Below are 8,469 nucleotides of genomic sequence, written 5' to 3'. Positions count from 1 at the left end.
TTGTTTTTCTTTTTGCTCCCCCTGGATCACGGCCTCGATATGGTCTATCGAGGTAATGTATTTGATCCTTCGGGACCCAGTATTGACCAAGTCTAACTTGATTGATCAATTTGGACTTGGGGACCCATGCTTGGGCTGTGTTACTACTTTGTTTGTTTATTAAGGATAAGTAAGATTTATATTTACTTTTATATCCTAGCCCAGTTCTATTGTAAATGGCCCTTTGTGTCCCAAGAATTAAGTCCAAGTTCTTGGAGCCCAAAGAAAACCGTTCTAAAGTAGTTTTTAAATCTTTAACCTGATTTTTTAGACTTGAATTTTCTTCCTCAAGTTTATGAACTTGAGTTGGAAATTCAGTCTGACTCTGGTCAGGTAAGGTTTTAGTGTCAGCCACTTCTTTAAGGACAGATACTTCCTTTAGAAGTGACTTAACTTTCAGGTTTGACTTAGCTAATTTGCGCAATAAATAACTAACTAAAATGTTTAACCGGGAGATACTTACAGCGGGGTCTGGTCCTTCGGAAACGGATACGGATCCGTGGCTTTGCTCGGACTCCGCCTCGGACTCGCTCTCGCTTCCGGATTCGACGATTTGGTCCCGGGCCATTAATGCGAGTAGACTCGTCTGTTCGAGCTCGTCGTCGTCGTCCTCCGATGAAGATTCGTCCCATGTTGCCTTAAGGACCTTTTTCCTTCTTTGCTTTTTGACCTCCTTCAGGTTAGGGCAGTTGGATTTGATGTGCCCTTTTTGGTTGCAGCCGTAGCATGTAACTTCAAACTTCATCTTTGAGTTCTGTGAACCTTCCTTCGTTTTTACTGCCTTTTTTAGATCTCTTTTGTTGAAGCCCTTCGTTTTGTAGAGCTTCTTTACGAGGTTTACCAGCTCGGTTGTAATTTCAATGTCTTCATCGTCTGAGTCTGGTTCAACCTCTGACTCCGGTTCCGTTCTTCGTCGTGATCTCGGTTCCCGTGTTCGACTTGTACCTGCAACCAACGCAATACCTTTCTCGGTTGGCTGTGCATTAGTCTGCTCATGAAGTTCAAATTCACAAAATAATTCGTCTAATTTTATTGAAGACAAGTCCTTGTAAACTTTGTAGGCATCTACCATTGATGCCCACAATGTGTTCCTTGGAAATGAGTTTAAAACATACCTTATGACGTCCCGATTCTCTATCTTCTGTCCGATTCCGTGAAGAGAATTGAGGATGTCTTGGATTCTCGCATGTAGAGAACTTGCCGTTTCGCCTTCCTGCATCTTTAGATTATATAATTTATTAAGTAAAAGATCTCTTTTACTTACCTTGGTGTCGTTAGTGCCTTCATGGAGTTCGACTAGCTTTTCCCAGAGCTCCTTTACGGAAGAGAACGGGCCGACTCTGTTGAGTTCTTCTTTGGTAAGGCCGCACTGGAGGGTGCAGGTAGTTTTGGCGTCGGCTTCCACCTTTTTGATTAGTGAGGCGTCCCACTTCTCGCAGGGGGTTGGTTTGCCGTCGTCATCAGAAGGTAGCTGAAGTCCCGTCTTAATGATCATCCATGTTTCGAACTGAATCTTCAGATACGTCTCCATTCTTCCCTTCCAATAACCGAAATCATCTCCGGAGAATAGTGGGGGACGAACAGTACTAAACCCCTCTTGTTGAGCCATTTGTAATATGCAACAAAAAAAATATATGTTCCAAGACTACGTCTTGGATTAGTAGTGCGGGAATAAAGAATAGTAATAATAACGAGCTCGAGTGGTGTTGCACCAACTTCAGGCAAAAGCCGATTCGATAAAAGAATTAGAATAAAGCTTTAAGGCTAAATTCTAATTGACTCCGAAAAATATAAAATCGAAAGAAAAATTTGTTTTGAAAGGTGGTTGCACCAATTCAAAACGACCCCGCTCTGATACCAATTGTTGGATCGAGACCACGCTAGAGGGGGGATGAATAGCGTTTGTGGCTATTTCTTTCGATTCGTAAAACAAACGAGTAAAAACGCAGCAGAATAAAGAAATAACAAACACAGAGAGACAGGAAGATTTACTTCGTTCGGAGCCTAAGGCGACTCATACTCGAAGGCCCGCGATCCTTGATCGCTTTCCGTGGGCAACAACTATAAGCACGATAAAACTATTACAGATTAACTACAATTTAAAGCAGTAAACAGATTATATCGACAACAAAAGACTAAATCGAAGCTCCGGGTTGTCGGGGTGTCGTTGCAGCACTTTCTGGATCGAGTCGTTAGCAGCTTGTCGCAGGGAGATTACTTAGATTCTTGTGTATTCTTGAAGCTGCACCTTGACCCTTCTTTTATATGATGTTCCGGGCGCCTGGATCCCTTCCGGGCGCCTGGAGTGTGACGTGGCCAGCCAACCAGGATGCTGCACGTGTCAACTTCGCGCAGGGGATAAACTTTGGTCTCGGGCGCCCGGACAGCCTTTTTCTAGCAGGTTCCTCACCTACAAACAAAGGTTAGTCCGAGCAAAATCCCCTGCAAGACAGTGTTAGAATAAGACAAAACATCGTAAAGAAGAATTGACAGTTTTCGGACTGTCCGAGTCTGACTTCGGATTTCCAACCGGAAATCCTAGGTCGACCCGACGCCTACTGTTCCCTCTACGGGGAACGCGTCCTCACCTACTCCACTCAGGAGATTTACCTGTTGCCAGTCGATGATCCAGATCGACTGGACTTTTGCTCAGCACTCGATGCTTCCGGACTTTCTGTTGGACATCCGCTTCCCGGCTAGTCCAGACTTTCACCTGGTTCGCGACACCAGGACTTTCCACCTAGGGTTACCACCCCCTAGGACTTTTGCCTAAAGCCATCGACCTGCCAAGACTTTCCGCATAGGGTTACCACCCCCTATGACCTAGGGTTACCACCCCCTAGGGTTTTTCCCTTTGCCTAACCGCAGCTAGGACTTTCCTGAAATACTCATTCAACCATGTTAGATTACACCAACCCTTAACTTTGAATCCTTTGCCATTATCAAAACTCAGGTTCGATCGTCGGATGATTCCCGCACCAACACTTACCCCTTGTTCTGGCACTTACACCCGAAAAGAGATCCTAGGGTTTCGGAGAGATGAAGATCTTGGCTTCTCCTTCCTATCCGCGAGTTCTCCTTGATGAGGTGGTCGCAAATTTGTGGCAACCCGTCGGAAATAGCCTCTCGCCGGCCGTCGAAGTGAAGCCCTAGCGTCGTCGCCCCTTTTCACCCGAGCAGAAGTCGCGGACGTCGTGTGAGAAGGGGAGAGGGAAAGGATTCGGGAAAAGAAAACCTAATTCTTTTCTTATAACTAGGGTTTCATTATCAACTATACCTTAAATATATTTCTCTACATATTTGCTCAGCACCGACTGCTAGCACACTTGGTCAGCCGGCTTTTAACCGAGTCAAAGGTCTAGGCTTCGACCCCTCAGCCTCGCCCTTTTTATTTCTATTTATTTTAAATGTTCCTAGGTACTGCTTATATATATTTCGTTCCATATTCATTTACAAAATGTTTGCGGAACAGTTGGCTAGCTAAATTTGGTTAAAGTCAGGTTCGGTTCTTTGGTCCATGGTTCGAATCTCGACTTTGACAATTTTTTTTGTCAAAACTTCCTTTGTTTAGTAAAAATACCAAACGACCTCCAAAAATTTTGTAAAAATACTCTAAAAATTCCTAAAAAATCTCTAGAATATTTTAAAAGCATTTCCAAATATTTTTAAGGACATTTAGAACTCGAAATAGGGAAAGTTGGGTTGTTACATCTTGATGCCTAAAATATAAGCTGCTTCACTTAAGTCCTTCATTAAGAAATAATTGCCAAGCCAAGGCTTCACTGACTGAAGAGTAGGGATATCATTTCTAATGAAAAGTATGTCATCTACATACAATATGAGAAAGATGACTGTGCTTCCACTAACCCACTTATAGACACAAGGTTCATCATCATTCTTGATGAAACCAAACGCTTTAATTGCATCATTGAATTAAAGATTCTAGCTTTTAGAAGCTTGCTTTAATCTATAAATGGATTGTTGCAACTTATACACCTTTCCAGCATGCTCTGGATCGACAAAACCATCAGGTTGTATCATGTACACATCCTCGAGTAGATTTCCATTAAGAAATGAGGTTTTGACATCCATCTGTTAGATCTCATGATCATAGTAAGCTGCAATTGCAAGCATGATCCGAATAGACTTAAGCATCACAACTGGTAAAAAGATTTCATCATAGTCTATACCATGAATCTGCTTGAATCCTTTAGCCACCAATCTACCTTTATAAGTATGCATATGACCATCCATGTCAGTCTTCACCTTGAAGACCTACTTACACCAAATGGATTTGATCCCTTCAGGTGGATCAACCAAAGTACATACTTGGTTAATGTACATGGATTCCATTTTAGATCTCATGGCCTCTAGTCATTTCTCAGAATCTAGGCCCTGTACAACTTCCTGATAAGATGTGGGATGATTTAGACCAACTAGCACTACATCACCATTGTCATACAAGAGAAAAGAATATCTCTCAGGTTGACGACGGGTCCTATCAGGTCTACATAGAGCTTATGCTACTTGAACAGGTTGTTGTTCCACAACTTCTTCTGGTGTAACAAAATCCTGATCCACAACATCTTGTGGTACCTGTTCAATTTCCATCAAGGCGTCGGTCCTAGTTTGTGTATCTTGAATTTCTTCAAGATCGACTTCACTCCCACTAGTTTTTCTATAAATAAATTCTCTTTCTAGAAAGACATCATTTCTGGTAACAAACACTTTACCTTATGTGGGATTATAGAAGTAATATCCCTTTGTTTCCTTGGGATATCCAACAAAATAGCACTTGTCCAATTTGGGTCCTAGTTTATCTGAGATTTTTCGTCGAATGTAAGCCTCACAACCCCAAATCTTCATGAAAAATATTTTGGGACTCTTTCCAGTTCATATCGTATATGGTGTCTTTATTACGACCTTAGATGGGACGTGGTTAAGTATAAAAGTGGTCGTCTCTAGAGCATGCCCCCAAAAGAAAGTAGGAAGATCTGTATGACTCATCATCGATCGTACCATATCTAATAAAGTATGGTTCCTCCTTTTTGATACACCATTCCATCATGATGTTCCAGGTGGAGTGAGTTGAGACATGATCCCACACTCAACAAGATGGTCATGAAACTCTTGGCTAAGGTATTCCCCACCTCGATCTAATCGAAGTATCTTAATACTCTTACCAAGTTGGTTTTGTACTTCATTCTTGAATTCTTTGAACTTTTCAAAGGATTCTAACTTGTGTCTTATTAGATACACAAACTCGTATCTACTGAAATCATTAGTGAAGGTAATGAAGTAATAATAACCTCCTTTAGCTGTTATTCTGAAAAGGCCACATACATCATTAGCCCTTTCACTATGTCCACTCAATGGAGTCTTTGTCATCTTGCCTTGAAGACAAGATTCACATGCCTCATATGATTCAAAAATCAAATGAGTTCAAAAGTCCATCCTTATAGAGTTGGGATATGCGACTCTCATTTATGTGACCCAAGTGACAATGCAAGAGATATATTTGGTTCAAATCATTAGATTTGAACCGTTTGTTATTTATGTTATAGATTGGGTTTTCAAAGTCTAGAACATAGAGGTCATTCATAAGAGGTGCACTACATTAGAACATATTATTCAAATAAACGGAACAACATTTGTCCTTTATTACAAATGAAAAACCTTTCTTGTCCAAACAAACAATAGAGATAATGTTTGTGATCAAGGTAGGCACATAACATCACTCTTCAAGTTCTAAAACAAGCCTAGTGGGAAAAGATAAGGATTATGTTCCTACAGCTATAGTAGCAACCCTTGCACCATTGCCTACTCGTAGGTTCACTTCGCCTTTGTCAATGTTCTACTCTTTATCTGCCACTACACATTAGTACAAATGTGAGATGTACACTCGGTATCTAATACCCATGAAGAAGAAATAGACAAACATATATACCTGAGGCAGAAGTCTCACTTCTCTTCCTTTTCAGTTCCTCTAGGTATAACTTGCAGTTCCTCTTCCAGTGTCTGGTCTCTCCATAATGAAAGTAGGTTCCTTCCTTAACAACCCCACCTTTAGGTTTCAATGCATGAGTCTTGCTCTTTCCTTTGGCTTGGGTCTTACCTTTACCTTTGGGCTTTCAATTGCCTTTGCCCTTAGACACCATCAAAATGGTACTAGGCTTTACCTTCTTAAGGTTGAGTTCAGCAGTTCTCAACATGCTCAACATCTCAGGCAGCGGTTTGTTAATTTTATTCATGTTGTAGTTCATGATAAATTGACTATAGCTATCGGACAATAACTGCAGGATAAGATCAGTGGTCAATTCTTGACCTAATGAAAATCCCAATCGCTGTAGGTTTTCTACATACCCAATTATTTTGGGTACATATGACCCTACAGGACTTCCTTCTTGCATTGTGCATTGAAACAGTGCTTTAGAGATCTCAAATCTCTCATGCCTTGCTTGTCCTTGATATAGTTGTCTAAGATGTTCAACCATTTCATAAGCATCCATGTTCTCATATTGCTTCTGAAGCTCAGAGTTCATGGTGATGAGCATAAGACATGACACATCTAATGCATCATCTTGATACTTCTTGTAAGCATCCCTATCAGCTCTAGTGGCAGTAGCAGGGGGTACTTCAGGAATAGACTGCTCTAGGACATACAGTTTTTTTTTCTTTTTTTTCTTGAGAACTATTCTCATGTTTCTATACCAGTATAGGAAATTAGCTTCATTGAGCTTGTCCTTATCAAAGATAGATCGCAGACATAGTGTCGTCTACGTACTAGACGACATGGTAATCTACAGCAATAAAATGCAGAAATAGGTATCATATTAAGATCATTTAATTAGGACTTTAATTAAATGATTCTCCCACTGAATTCTAAAGCTTGGTAGGAGCAAGTCACTACTAGCTCTAAACCTAAAAGCAAAGACATTCAAGTGGGACAAGATCCACATTATACCTTATCTTGAGTCAACTTTGGCTAATCACCCAAGACTTGTATACATTAGGTAGCCAACGTGTACCAATTGGACAAGATCCATATTATACCTTATCTTGAGTTAGCTTTGGCTAATTTCCCAAGACTTAGTACAAGTTATGTAGACAATGTTTACCAATTACATCCTATGTAACTCTTGTATCTTTAGGTGAACAAGACTATTTGTTCGTTTTCCTATCTTATGAAATCTACATTATAACTTATCTTAAGTTAGCTTTGTCTAATTGCCCAAGACTAGTATAATTTGAAATTCATCATATAGGATATGCCTATAAGTTCTCAACTTAGTTAAGTCACACCCAAAGTCCAATAGTCGGATATCACAATTGTCCTGTCACACTCTACCAAGATAAAATGAGTAGTTTGGCCGAGACCCTACTACCCACAAAATCTTTCTATTCACAATAGTATTTTGGCCGAGACCAATTTGGCCAAAACCTTGTATGGCCGAGACCTTTGGATAGCCGAGACATAGTTTGGCCGAAAACTTTGTATGGCCGAGACCTAGTTTGTTCACAACAACTTTATTTCGGTCCCAACAAAACAAAGGACTCATAATCTTGCAATCCATAGTAAATATCTTACGTAATTTCTATATCACATATAAAATCTAACAACTTAGTATATGCCTTCACAAGTGGCTCTGATACCACTGTTGGGATCTAGCGCGCTAAACACACTTAAGCGTAGCAAAAAATTAACTAGATCCTCTTTAGAAGATCCATGCGAAGGAGAAAACAATCATATACTAAGTTTTACATGAGAGGTATACCTTTGTTGTGTGCCCTTCGCCATCCCGACAGTAACCTTTTTTCTTTAGATGCAAATATCAGCACGATCAAGCGTCCGCACCTCTACGGTATCCACATGAACACATCCTTCGTTCGTCACACGAACGAAGCCTTCGGAGAAGAACCATCTTCTTGTGCTAGCAAAAAAAATGGTTCAGCCAAACTTGAAGATTCGACCAAGGAGGAAGGAGGAAGAAGAGGGAGATCAAGAGTCACTTTTCCTCATCTAATTCTCATCTCATTAAAAAATTCATTCCAAAAAATCGATTTATATTCATCCCATGAATACCAAGGGTTTTGTCTCTTTGTATTCTCTTAATGGGTTGGATTATTATATTGGATTAACCATTAATCCAATAACCCAATAAGTCTAACCCATTGAGTCTAACCCATTAATCCAATATGTCTAATTTGGATTGGACTCAATCCAATGAGTAGGTTCATTTGAGTCTAACTCAATGAGTAACCCAAAAGGCCTAATCATCTCATGATTGGCTCTTAGGGATAATTACTAACACTATTGAGAAAGATAAGGCAGAAGTTCTACTCTTTCTTGACCTAGCTAGCTTAGTGTGTTACTCATTTCAATCTAGATCATCTTCACAAGAGCCTCCCTTATAGCTTGAATTGTCTCCA

Source organism: Zingiber officinale, chromosome 3B, assembly GCF_018446385.1.
Source record: "Zingiber officinale cultivar Zhangliang chromosome 3B, Zo_v1.1, whole genome shotgun sequence".
In the NCBI taxonomy this organism is placed as follows: Eukaryota; Viridiplantae; Streptophyta; class Magnoliopsida; order Zingiberales; family Zingiberaceae; genus Zingiber; species Zingiber officinale.
Note: the sequence above shows the minus strand (reverse complement) of the source record.